Source organism: Symphalangus syndactylus, chromosome 8 (assembly GCF_028878055.3).
Source record: "Symphalangus syndactylus isolate Jambi chromosome 8, NHGRI_mSymSyn1-v2.1_pri, whole genome shotgun sequence".
Classification (NCBI taxonomy): Eukaryota; Metazoa; Chordata; class Mammalia; order Primates; family Hylobatidae; genus Symphalangus; species Symphalangus syndactylus.
The window spans coordinates 85,821,996-85,835,025 of record NC_072430.2 but is presented as its reverse complement, the minus strand read 5'-3'; the positions used below and the strand labels follow the sequence as shown (position 1 = coordinate 85,835,025).

The 13,030-nt window shown below is 42.1% G+C and overlaps 1 pseudogene; it reads right to left on the bottom strand.

Moving 5' to 3' along the window:
• Positions 1–1,564: 1,564 nt before the first annotated feature.
• Positions 1,565–2,128, bottom strand: LOC129487228 (histone deacetylase complex subunit SAP18-like; annotated as a pseudogene).
• Between the last annotated feature and the right edge of the window lie 10,902 nt (positions 2,129–13,030).

Genomic DNA, 13,030 nt, shown 5'->3' with positions numbered 1-13,030 from the left:
TTTGCAGGGAATCCAAGGGGAGTTGTCTTGTTAGGGAACATACTTCACTATTTCTGGACAGATCTTGGAGCCCTTCTCATGTGGAGGATAATTAAAGGTGTAGGACCAAGGGTAGTTCATGGATGTTTATTGTCTGTCTGCCAGCATATTCTCCTTAATTTTTTTGAGTATTTTGCATTTCTTCACCAATAATCTGTGTGATTTGGATGGGGCTCCACCCAAATTTGTCCCCAAGGATAGAATATGAAACACACCTGGCCACAGTGATTGGGGTGTAAGGTTGGCAGCCTCAACTAGTAAAGTAAGTGTCAGTCTAAGGATGTGTGCAGGAGTTGCTGACTAAGAAATAAAAGTCTACTCCACTCAATCCCATTAGACTAGGAACCTATGAAAAATATGAACCAGGAGCCAGGTTTTCCTAGGAACCAGGAAAAATATGAAATTAGAGCTTTTGAAGCCATCTTGCCACCATGAGGATGACAGCAACTGGAGGCCATCACACTGAGCCTGAGAAGGAATCTAATATATAAGTTTGAGATGAAGGGTAATTGAGTTCTTTTTATGTCATTTCAAATCTGAATCCAGCCATGCCTGAAGCAAGACCAAAGACTAGGCATTTCAAATATGTCAGCCAATGAAGTGCCTGCTTTTCTTATATCAGTTTGAGTTGTATCCTAATGAATATAGGCAGTCCTTGCTCCGCACAGTAGTGCAGGACCATAAAAAATGACTTTACCACCAGGTGCGGTGGCTCATGCCTGTAATCCCAGCACTTTGGGAGGGTGAGGCAGTGGATCACTTGAGGTCAGGAGTTCGAGACCAGCCTGGCCAATATGGCGAAACGCTGTCTCTACTAAAAACACAAAAATTAGCCGGGTGTCGTGGCGCATGCCTGTAGTTCCAGCTACTTGGGAGCTGAGGTGGGAGTATTGCTTGAAACCAGGAGGTGGAAGTTGCAGTGTGCCAAGACCATGCCACTGCACTCCAGCCTGGGTGAGAGTGAGACTCTGTCTTAAAAATAAATAAATAAAAATGACTTTACAAGCTGAAACTCTGAAAAGTTGGTCAGAGACCTTTAGATTTTTTTTGTTAAAATATTAAAGAAGACTCTTATTTTGAGAAACTAAAAAACTATAAAACTAATATTTATTTAGTATACTAAAATTTATTAGATAATTAAGCATTCAAATGTTGTATTTCTTTGTAAAAGTATATCAAAAGTAGTTTGGACAAGCATTTTTTTCTGTCTTAGTGAATTATTATACTCCTTTATAAGTTTGGATCACCTTCCAACATTTTACCTTTTGCCCTTTCAATGCTGTAAAATATCTCTGAGATTTCCTTTAATTTGAAGGGTTTTTGTCTGTTTTTCTGTTGCTTTTTTAATTACACACATATATTTGACAGTACAGTTTTACATAGAATGCTAAAAGCACTTTCTTCATATTTTACAAAAAGGCTTGAAACATACGGACTTTCTATTAGTAATCATACAATAGCACATCCAAATCTAATTCCTAAATAGATGATGGATTATAATTTGTTTAGAATTCAAAGGCTTAATGACAATAATCTGGGGAGGAAAAAGAGTAAGTTTATTTTACATAACTGACCAAAAAATAAATACAAGAAATAGTAAATAGAATTTAATGTGGCCTCATGTGCCCTGAAGCAGGAGGTGCCCGATGTGGAGGGGTAATTGCTATGTCCAAGTAATCTACCTGGAACTTCTGCGACGGCAGGGTCATGGAATCATCAGTCCCCTTTCTGCCAGACATGGTGCTGCCAACTTCCTTAACTCGATAGCCAGGTCTTTTAACATCTGTAAAAAACTACTGCAAAATTGAAGTGAGTGCCCTTCTTTCTAGCTTCTGGGTAGACTTCTTTTACCAAGCTTGTCAGTTCTTTCAAGGTTGCATCCATCCAAGCGTAGATCTGCAGCTCTCTGGACTGTACGTTTCCCCGGGAGAACTCGTCCGTTCGGTGGTGGTGGCCATTATTGGTGGTGAAGATGCGCAGTAGCAGCAAGGCATGTTTTCTCACGGTTGATCGGCTTCTCTGGCTCCTTCTTAATCTCCTCCCGGGTAACGCGCGACTCCACCGCCATCTTCCTCCTACGGCCCGCCTGTTTTTCTTTACTGTGGTTACTTCCTCTGGGATATTGTCATCCTTTTTTTCATAACCACTTTACTCTTTTAAGTCTATACATTTGCCTTCATGAAGTTCCTGTGGCTGCCAGCCTAGAGTCTTTTGAATAGCAAGTGTCAACATTCCCAGTCAGCTATTTCTTCTAAAATCCCATTAATGTTCAATTCAAACACTGTGAAGTCATGCCAGTTTCTAAAACACTAAAATCTGCCTTCACTGTCAGGGAAATATTTATCTTCAGTCTCCTTGTAATTACTGATTCCTTTCAATGCAGCACCTGACTTCAGAGTTTGGCCTGCGTGATAGTTGTTAAGCTGATTGGGTTTTTGTTTTCATTACACTGTTCAATCCTAAGTAGAAGTAAATGCTCCATTTTTACCCTAAGCAGCTTTCTGTTCTGAGTGCAACTTAAACTAAACAATGTTGAAGCTACATTACCTTGTTTTTGAATGATCTGACTTCTTCAACATCATTTGTTCACTAGCTTCAGGCAGGCCTAGGTCTCATCCTGTCTTTACTTTGCTGTCTCCATTTTCAAATCTCCTCATCACATTCAATTTCACTTCCAGCATTATCGTTTTTAATTTATTTGCTGCACTTTAATTGCTGTTGGTCCCTTTTCTCTAATATTCATTTCTTTAATGTCATATGGGCTTAATACTAGGAAAGAAGGAGGCCACCCAACTAAGGCTTTGCTGTCTGTGGATAAACTAAATAACAGATGGGCAGTGACCAATCACTAACAGAATTTGAAACAACTGATGTGATTGGTCACTGACCATGATATATGTCTCTTATTTACGTAGAGATTCGTGTACTAAAGAGCTAGCAGTGAAGCTTATACTTTAAGCGGTTACAATTAATACACTGCATAACCGAAATTTAAACCATGTGGGGTCTAGTGTCATTTAACTGAACAGTAGTAAATGAAATTTGTGCATATGAAAATTGTTCAAAGCATTGACTGCCTTCCTAACTAATGCAGAGATTGTGTAAGAAGAAAACAGAAGAAAGCCTAGGAGAGAACCCTGAGGAAAACCGAAGATTTAAGGGATGAGCAAAAGAGAAATCTGCACAGTAACTCATAAAGAGTGGTCAAAGAGGTAAAGAGGAAAACCAGAGCATATGGTGTCACACAAGGTAAGAGGAGACGTATTGCAATTGCATTTCCCACTCATTTTTAAAAAATGAGCTCTAATTAACATTCCATAAGATTCACCATTTTGAAGTATACAATTCAGTGGTTTTTAGTATACTCATAGAGTTGAGCAACCATTACCATTATCTAATTCCATAATATTTTCATCACCCCGGAAAGAAACCCATTACCCACTAGCTGTTTACTCTCCATTCTTCCCTCCTTCCAGTCCCTGGAAATCACTAAACTGCATTCTGTCTCTATGACTGTAACTACACTAGATACCTCATATAAGTAGAATAATACAGTATTTGTCCTTTTGTGATTGGTTTATTTCACTTAGCATAGTGTCTCCAGTGATTGTTTTTGTTGTAGCATTTATTACTTTTATAGCCGAATAATATTCTATTGTATGGATATACCAAATTTGTTATCCATTTATCAGATGATAGATACTTGGCTTGTTTCTACTTTTGAACTATTACAAATAATATTGCTATGAACATTTGTGTACAAGTTTTTATGATAATATGTTTTCTAGTTTCTTAGGGATATTTCTTCTCTATTCTTAGGGATATACCTAGGAGTAAAATTGCTGGGTCATATGTTAACTCCCATGTTTTGAGAAACCATGTGAATGTTTCTACAATGGCCATACCAGTTTACATTTCTATGGGAAATTTGTGAAGATTCTTTTTCAAAAACCTTACATATAAATATTTTTACTCATTTTATTCTTCTAGTTTCTCATTTTATTTAACCATGCACATTTCTTCCTTGCATCTTTGACTTCCTTATTTCACATTTCTAAAGTAATCTCCTAACTATCTATACAATAAATTTTCTTCACATTGCAAATCATTTGTGGCTCTCCTATCCCACACTGTATAGAATTTATTCAAACTATGAAGACCACTGCGTCTTTCATATTTCAAGCCATTTGTCCAGGCTGCTTATAACCACAAAAAAAATCAAAAGTTAGATATGGATAAGCACAGTGACTTTATTTAGCTTCCTTTTCTCGTCAATTAAATTAATTTAATCTAATTTAATAGTCTTGGGAGAAAACTCTGCAAAATATATTAGTCATAGATGGTGCAAAGTGAAGTAAATTGCTTTTTATTTTGGAAGAATCTCAGTTTGCCCCATTTCATTGGATCCCCCGTATTTTCACTGAGATATCAGGACCCTAAATTTTCCTTGGATTTACTCCTCACTCTCTGTCAATCATGCACCTTTTTGATGCAATTAGGGTATCCACCACTTCTTATATTGCAAGGAGTGAAAGAGTTGGTATACCTGAAATAGAATGTCTCAAAGCGAGCTACTTTTTGTGCTCTTTACTTATTGGGATTTTTCAAAAAGTTTTTAGTTTGGCATTATGGCTCAAGCCTATAATCCCAGCTACTCAGGGCAGGAGGATTGCCTGAGGCCAGGAGTTCAAGACAGCCTGGGCAACATAGTGAGACCCCTTTCCTCTTATAAAAAAAAGTTGCCAGAACAAACGCTGAATGTCACATGTCAGGATTGTGTTGATTTACTCAACTAAAAGATATCATGTGGAATAGCATCTGCATTGAAAAATCACCACTTGATTGGGAGGCCGGGGTGTGCAGATCACTTGAGGTCAGGAGTTCAAAACCAGCCTGGCCAACATGGTGAAACCCCATCTCTACTAAAAATTTTAAAAAAAATAGCTGGGCATGGTGTTGGGCGCCTGTAATCCCAGCTACTCTGGAGACTGAGGCAGGAGAATCTCTTGAGCCGGGAAGGTGGAGGTTGCAGTGGGCCAAGAATAAGTTTACAGTAATTCTACTGACATTCTCTAAGACTCTCATCTGCACAAGGCAAGGAAAGGGGTTCTATAATGGAGATGTGACAGGGATCACTACCTATGTTTGTTAGCATATGAATCCAGTTGCTGGAGAGAGATTCACAATGATACAGGCATAAACAAAATAAAAATTTCTTTCTCATTCAAATGAAAGTCCTTGTGTAAGCAGACTAGAGCTAGTATGGTTATGCTGTCAATGACCCAATTCCTTCTATCTTATTGCCATATTGTCTCTATGGTGGTGCCTTGGGTCTGCATTTCAACCAGCACAAAGGAGAAAGAAGAAGGGATAGACACATCACTTTATTTTAATGACAAGATCCAGGAGTTGTTCTCATCACTGTCACTCATATCCCATTGGCCAAAACTTAGTCACATGGTCATATGCAGCTGCAATGTGACAGGAAATGTAGTCTTTTTTCAGAATGGCTGTTACCCTAGGTAAAATTTGGAGATATTATTTCTGTGAGAGAAAAAGAGAGTACAGCTACTGGGGGATAACTAGTGGCTACTGTCGTATCACTTGATGTCTTTCAAATCTTTGATGCTGATGAATCTCTGCAATTCCCCCAGTGTGCAGTTGTACTTTTGGTAAGAAGAGGAAGCTCAAGATTTGACCTTTTCTCCCATAACGACCCTCATTTTGGGGGTCAGAAAGGAAATATGGACATTCACTCGTCTCTATATGAAGGAAATGTGGAAACAATCACAGGATGCTTTTACAAATCTGTAAGTGCCATTGTGACAGAATTAGGCCCGCAAATCCAATTGTCACCTAAATTGCATGTGTCCCAGATTCTGCCAGATACATCACAGTGACATTCTGCATTGTGTTCATTTATATTCAGGAGCCAATACTCCCTGAAAGATCTGGCTATTTCCCGTCTCCCACTACACAGTTACCATGGTAAATGACGAAAGATACTTCTGGAGAAGGCTGGGAGAAAGATTTATAGGAAGTACTTCTGATGATATCACAAAGTCCTTCTTCAGGTTACCTGGCTTCTTTTATATTCAATGTTCGGAAATAAACCCAAGTTTCAGAATTGAGTGAGCAGCTATCATGACATCATGGTAATTCACAACAGGCCTTGATCAGGTTTTACCATCCCATGTATTATTGTTGTTATTATTCAGACCTCATACAATTATATGAATCCCATGAAAGGTTAAGACACTGCCACAGGTTTTCCTGTGTTAGATCACCCTGATTACTCTGGGTTATAGTAAAAATCCCACTTTGCTGCTGACTCTTATGTGTGCCCCCTGGACGGTCATCCCAGAAACCAATTATCCCAATTTCTATCAGGGATCCCATTCAACAGTAACGTCCACCTTCCTTCCCAGCCTGAAGGAGATTTTTCAAAGATGCTGTCCCTCCCAAGGAAATGCACATGTGTTGGGGATAGTTAGGAGGTAGGTGAGAAGTTTGCCAATAATGAATTCACTCTAATCTTTTCTGTCTAAAACTTTGGGTTGCTTTTTCTACATCACATTGAGAAATTTTTGATATTTAAGCTTCATGCAATGTAGGTCAGCTTTGAATGTGTATTTTGTTCAACCTTCTGAGCAGACAATGAAAACTATACTCAGAGGTTTCAGCAGCACTTTGAATCCAGAATTAATAACAATTACAACAGTATTCAGAAATTCAGCCTGATGTAAAGTAATATTCTATCCCCCCTAGGCTAACATCTGCAAAATCTTTACCCACACATTTGCCCCCACATTTAGCACAATAAAAATGAACAAAACCTTGCAATTACTTATTAGCCTTCTTCTAGGTACAAAATTCTTCTTGTCCTACCTGACCCTATTAGTCACAGGTTGGAAGCAATGGTAAGGGGAAGGAATGGGTGATAAAGAGGATTTACATTCTCTTGCAAGTTGAGTACGTCAGAGGAACCTTCAAGCAAACGAAGATCAGCCTCATTTGATATGGCAGGAGGGAGTGCTTATGGTGTAAAAGAAGGCTTTCAGTGGAACTTGAGTATTCAGAGTAGCTGGAGCTATTTAAATCTTCCCAAATGTTGTCATTATAATTCTCAGTTTTTGCTCCTTGATGTAAGAGATCAGAAGGTAGGTGTGGTGTGTTATTGAGAACCATTAGGGGTTTTCAAACTTTAGTGTGCCTCATCACCTGGAGAGCTTTACAAGAAATATGTTAGGAGGCTTGAAGAAACAGACTCTAGCCTGAGATTCCAGGAATAATATCAAAAACCATACCACAAAACTAGGCTAAGAAAGCTTCTACCTTTGCTTGAGTCCTGATCAGAAAGCCATCACCACACTTGCTGACTTTAATACCTTGCACTAGAATTTGTGCCAGACAAATCAATCTTCTGTATCCTGGCTCTCTCAAGTAACTGGTTCTGAATAAAAGTCTACTGCATCTGATTAGCAGAATGTATACCACAACTAGGACACATAGGAAACTTTGAATTAATTTATTTGTGTTAATTTTCCAGACTGTTTACTCTAGAAAAGCATGCGAGAAGGAAGTGAGATTGGGTATTGAGTACTCCTGCACTTGTTTCAAGTTGGGTAGGTACATACTCACTTGTGAGTAAACCTCGTTAAAGTCCGTCTCTCCCACTAGAAAGAAAGTGTCAGGAAAGCTGAATCTAATGTCTATTTACTCCTGTGCCCCTAGCACCTAGCAGCACAGTACCTAGCACATAGTGGCACTCAATATAGATTTGCTGATACGCTTATTGCTCAGTGAATCAGCAGTTTCTGAAGGAGGGGAAGGAGGAGACAAGCTCTCTGAAGAAAACCTGAAGCAGTTTTATAGCCTTTGCTTATGCTGAGCCCTGGTGCTCTCCATATTGTCTACCACTCTAGCATTGTGGACAAACATAAAAATTTAGGACTGTTATTTTTGTTTTGTTTTTTGTCTGTTTGTTTTTCTTGAGAAACTATTAATCTAGTCATGTGATTCCAGAAGAAGTAGGATCCAGGGTAAATTCAAAGGAGAAAAAGTGTATTTGACTTAGCTGGTTTAAATTTTATGTTCTTTCCCAACTTTTGGGTTAACTTCTTTAAAAACCTGCCAGGCCAGGTGCGGTGGCTCACGCCTGTAATCCCAGCACTTTGGGAGGCCGAGGTGGGCGGATCACCTGAGCCAGGAGTTCGAGACCAGCCTGACCAACATGGAGAAACCCCATCTCTACTAAAAATACAAAAATTAGCTGGGCGTGGTGGCACATGCCTGTAATCCCAGCTACTTGGAGGCTGAGGCAGGAGAATTGCTTGAACCCGGGAGGCGGAGGTTGTGGTGAGCCGAGATCTTGCCATTGCACTCCAGCCTGGGCAACAAGAGCGAAATTGCATCTCAAAATAAATAAATAAATAAATAAATAATTGCCCACATCAAAGACAAATAAATAAAAACATCACAAAATAAATGACCTCTTCCTTTCACCACCTAAGTTTGAAAGGGTTAGTAAATGATGTCGAGAGAGAGAGAGCTTCCCTAGAGGCTTCACAATCCCCAGCCCCCACATACCCACCTGCTTTAGGACAAGTCATGAAGGAAGATGGAGGCTGAGACCTGCGTAGCATAAACTGAACAGAACGTCATGCCCCAGCCTCCATCTGAAATATACCTCTCTTAGCCTTTATTAATCTCTGAATGTCAATATTAAGTGTTTATTTTTTTTTCTTTGTACCTTGTGATTCTGCAACCTCCCCAGGTACAGGCATCAGATTCAGCAACATTCTCAACTTCTTAAGATGCGTAAATTTCCAGGTTCCTTGCAGCAAGCAGCAGCTATAGATTGGCAGGTAACAGAAAGAACATAAAGGTGCTGAGAGCACCTGAGGGGTCTTGGAAAGGCGTCACTAGTGATTAGAAAACAAGGGCATGTAAAGGGTTAAAAGCACAGAACATACCTGGGCCTAATTCATAATCTTGGCAAGATTGGTTGTAATCTGCTTTATCAAATTAAATACTTTTGAAAAGGAAGAAGTTGTGTAAAAGTTTGTGTAGTGAACAATGGGAAAGGAAGAATTTGCCTCACATCACGCAACTGTAGGTGTCTGGCCTCACAGCTTCTCATCTGATGCTAGGACGGCAGGGGTGCCCAAGCATCAGGGCTCTTGGCATTCATATTCCTCTCCTTGATGCTTCTGTGGCTCTTTTCCTTCCAGAACTAGCTTGCCTGTCTCAGGAGTGGGTAAAGTCAATGAGTGTGAGTTATGTGAGAGTCTCAAAATATCAGACCATCTCACAAATGAGCAAAGATGTTACAGGAGAAAAACAGACTGAGGTATTTATTGATAACTTGGGAAGTTGTTTTTAAACATCTAGTCCCATTACAAGTAAATTATCTGTTGTTACATCATTGTCTGCAAAATGTGTCTAAAGCTTAGGCACATTTGTGTCACGTATGTATGTATGTGTTTAACTATTTGTTTATTATTAGAGCCTAACCTCATAATCAAATTGTTCTGTTTGAGCCCCTAAAGTGGCTTGTCACTGAGTGAAAGTAATTTCCCATGGCAGGTGCTCCCAGCAGGTGGCTGCTCACGGTACCTGCATCCGAAAGGTAGATTTAGTCAGAGATTTTATTTTAATAAGAAACCTGTATTGCAGCCGAGCCACCACTGGGTGATGTGCCAAAATTCATGTCTGCAGCATGATTTATTACGTGAAAATACCACAGAACTAATCAGTGGAGTTACTAATTAATACAAATCTGCATTTTTTGCATAAGCAATTAGTGCAAGGAGAGAGCAGTGAAAGAGGAAGTTTGACTCCTTTAATCTCAGTGCCTACTCAAGCGGAAAGACCCACCAAGGCCAAACTCCAAGATCTACATTTGGAATTTTCCCTCTTTGATTAGTTAAAGACATAAAAGGTCAAATTATCAATATTTAATTTGAGTGAAATGCATTTGTTATAAAGGAAAGAAAACATTTTATTTAAAGAAGGTGAGACTTCAGGGATGAATTCTTTAATCAAAAATGATTATATTTCTCATTACAGTGAAGTGTGAATAATACTTGGTAAGGATTTTTTTACTAATAATAATGATGTTTTGAAAATTACATCAATAAGTGTGTGGTGGGGGAGGGGGATATGGTGTATATATTTCTCAGATGTTCGAAGTACCAAAGGAGCTTTCTCTTCTCAGTTATGTCTTTACTAGACTTTTCCAGTATATGTTGGATAAGTTATGACTGCTCAATATGTAATATTTTAGATCTGGCATGATTTAGCTAATTGTGTGGCTCACTGAATCTGAGTGAATAATACCATTTAACTTCTGTTGGCTTATTTTTTCATGAATTTACCAGAAATTGTTTACAGTATGAAATAACTGAAGTGTTGATAAAGTGATGGTGAAAAAGATTTTATATTTTCAATAAAACTTATACTCCATAAAACACAAGCAAAATCAAAAACATTTTTAGAGATATTTTATTACTTCTATGGACAGTAAAAAAGAAATTCATTTTGGTTTCGAAGCTGTGTGGCAAATAAGTGCAAATATTGGAATAATGACTATCTTTTTGAAAGCTATTCAATTTATGATTTCTGTCTTTGTTTCAGACTAGCCAGCTCAAATTATAGTTTAAGCTCTTTCCTTACCCCTAAATCTGGCTACTTAGTTTTATAGGAAACTTACTGTGAGGATGTGGCTAATTAGATGCAGAGTTACAGGACTCTGACTAAAAGCTCAGTCATGGTGCCCCATGTTTTTTGTTTGTCTGTTTGTTTTTGTTTTTGAAACAAAGCAAACAGGGAAGAGTGGAAAGGAGGAAGGGAAAGAAAGGAGGAAGAAGGGGAGGGAGGAAAGGAAGGAAAGGAGGAGGAAGGGGAGGGAGGGAAGGAAGGAAGGAAAGGAGGAATGGAGGAAGGAAAGGAGGAAGGAAGGGAGGAAGAGAGATTTTGCTGAATCTAGTAGGCCGAAGGTCAGGGCCTTTGGAGTGAGAATTGTCCACGGTGCTGATAGGTTGAGGCAGTCATTCCTTCCACAATTCGCCTGGGGCCCTAAACCTGGTTTGCTCGCGTTCCTCCCGTGCCTTTAGGAACTTGTCCGGGTCTTCTCTCCCAACCCACTGCAGCAGCCATTGTTCTTGGGACGCTCCGGCGCCGTCGGTGTGTCTCGGCTCTCCATTCCTGAAGCTACACACAGATACCGAGGATTTTTGTTTGCTTGCTTCTTTCTATTAAGGCAAAGGTTGGCAAATAGTGTGTGTTTGTCAGTTCCGTGGCCCTGCGATCCCCTTTGGACAGCAAGCTGTTCCTCGATCCCCGGGAAACAGGTGTGCGCCCTCTGCTCACGCTCCTCATCCGAGAGCAGGTGCGACCGTGGACATACACTTACAGACACTCTCACACCCATCCACTTATGCCCACACTCACATACACATTCACATTCATTGACACACACTTGCACACATTCATATGTTCACACACTAACAATCACACACTCATATGCACACACGATTTGCACACACATTCACATAATCTTGCACACACACGGATTCACACACGTACATTCAAGTGCAATCACACACTTTTGCACACACAGGGCATCGAACGCACGAGGCCTTGAGCAATTGTGCCCGCGACCTACGCCTGCCAAGATGCTTCTACTGAGTTGATTTTACGTTGTTGATTCTGAGTGTTGGATGGTTTAAGGAAAGCCCCTCGATCCTGACAGGGAATCAGAGACAAGTCCTTCCAGGGTCTTTGGGAGCCGAGAAAGGAGTCACCAAAGCCCCGTCGGTACCGGGAGGGCATAAATAATAAATAAAAAGGCCCAGGCAGGCCGAGCTGGGGAAGCCTGGCACTAAATCACTCCCTAAATCACAGTCGCGTCGTGCTCCATCCAATAGCTCTAAGCGATTTGTGGGGTTGGGGGTTGAAATCAATTTTTTCCGTTCTCGCAGGTGCAATATGAATCAATTATCTTAATTAAGATTATGCCGCAAGCCCAGGAGATTTGGGGAGGATGGGTTTTGCGCTCGGGGCGACGGCGAGGCATTTTAATAGCGTCTCTCGTTGCTCTTGGCTCTCCCGGGTCTCCTGCCTGTCGAGCCTGGGCAGCTCCAGCCTCAGGCCAGGACCCGGGAGCCCAACTGCCTCCCCCGGGGCGGAGGCGCCGCGTCGGCGGTCTGGTCAGAACCCGCATCAACCCCCCTTCATCCCCCGAAGCTCTCAAGAGCCTCCGAGCTACCCAGCCCGTGCAGGACCTGCAGCTCTCGGCCCTCCGTTCCTGCGGCCCCTGAGGCCCACGGTCTCGCGGGGCCCTCAGCCACCCGGCCCCCTCACCCCCCTCTCTCGCGCCCAGGCCCCGACACCCCCCTCCTAGGCAGGGCGGGGAGAGGACGCGGGAACCTCTCGAGGTCGGCCGGGCTGCCCTGGCCACACTTGATCCTTTCATTGAACGCAAACCTCCTTTTGCAAGAGCGAGCATCTGTTTCCCTGAGAAACAGGTCACCGCCAGGGACGCCGGCCCGGCCCCTGCTCTTTATCTTGGCCCTGTGAATGCTTCGCCCCCCACCTCCCGCCCCCCCCCCCCGCCCGCTTTCGCCTCCAGCCACACGCTTCCCACCCCCTACGTCCGGGCCACACGCTTCCATCCCTTCCCCACCCCCATCCCCCCACACGCCTCCCCCTTCCCCTCCACCCGGCCCAGGCCACACTCCCCTCTCCCCACCCCCGGCCACACGCCTCCTCCCGCCCCGCTTCCCGCGGGCGTTCCGGCTGCCGCTGTAACGGCCGGGACGCCCGGCCCGCGCCGCGCGCTCTGAGCGGGGACCCGGGAGGCGGCAGATTTGGGGCATTGCTCGAGGGCAGTGAGTCATGAAAGCGGCTTTTGTTGTCCGCGCGTGCGGTTCGCGTGCCGCTGGGTAGCCTGCAGCGCCCAGTAGGGACGGGAGCTGGGGGAGTACAG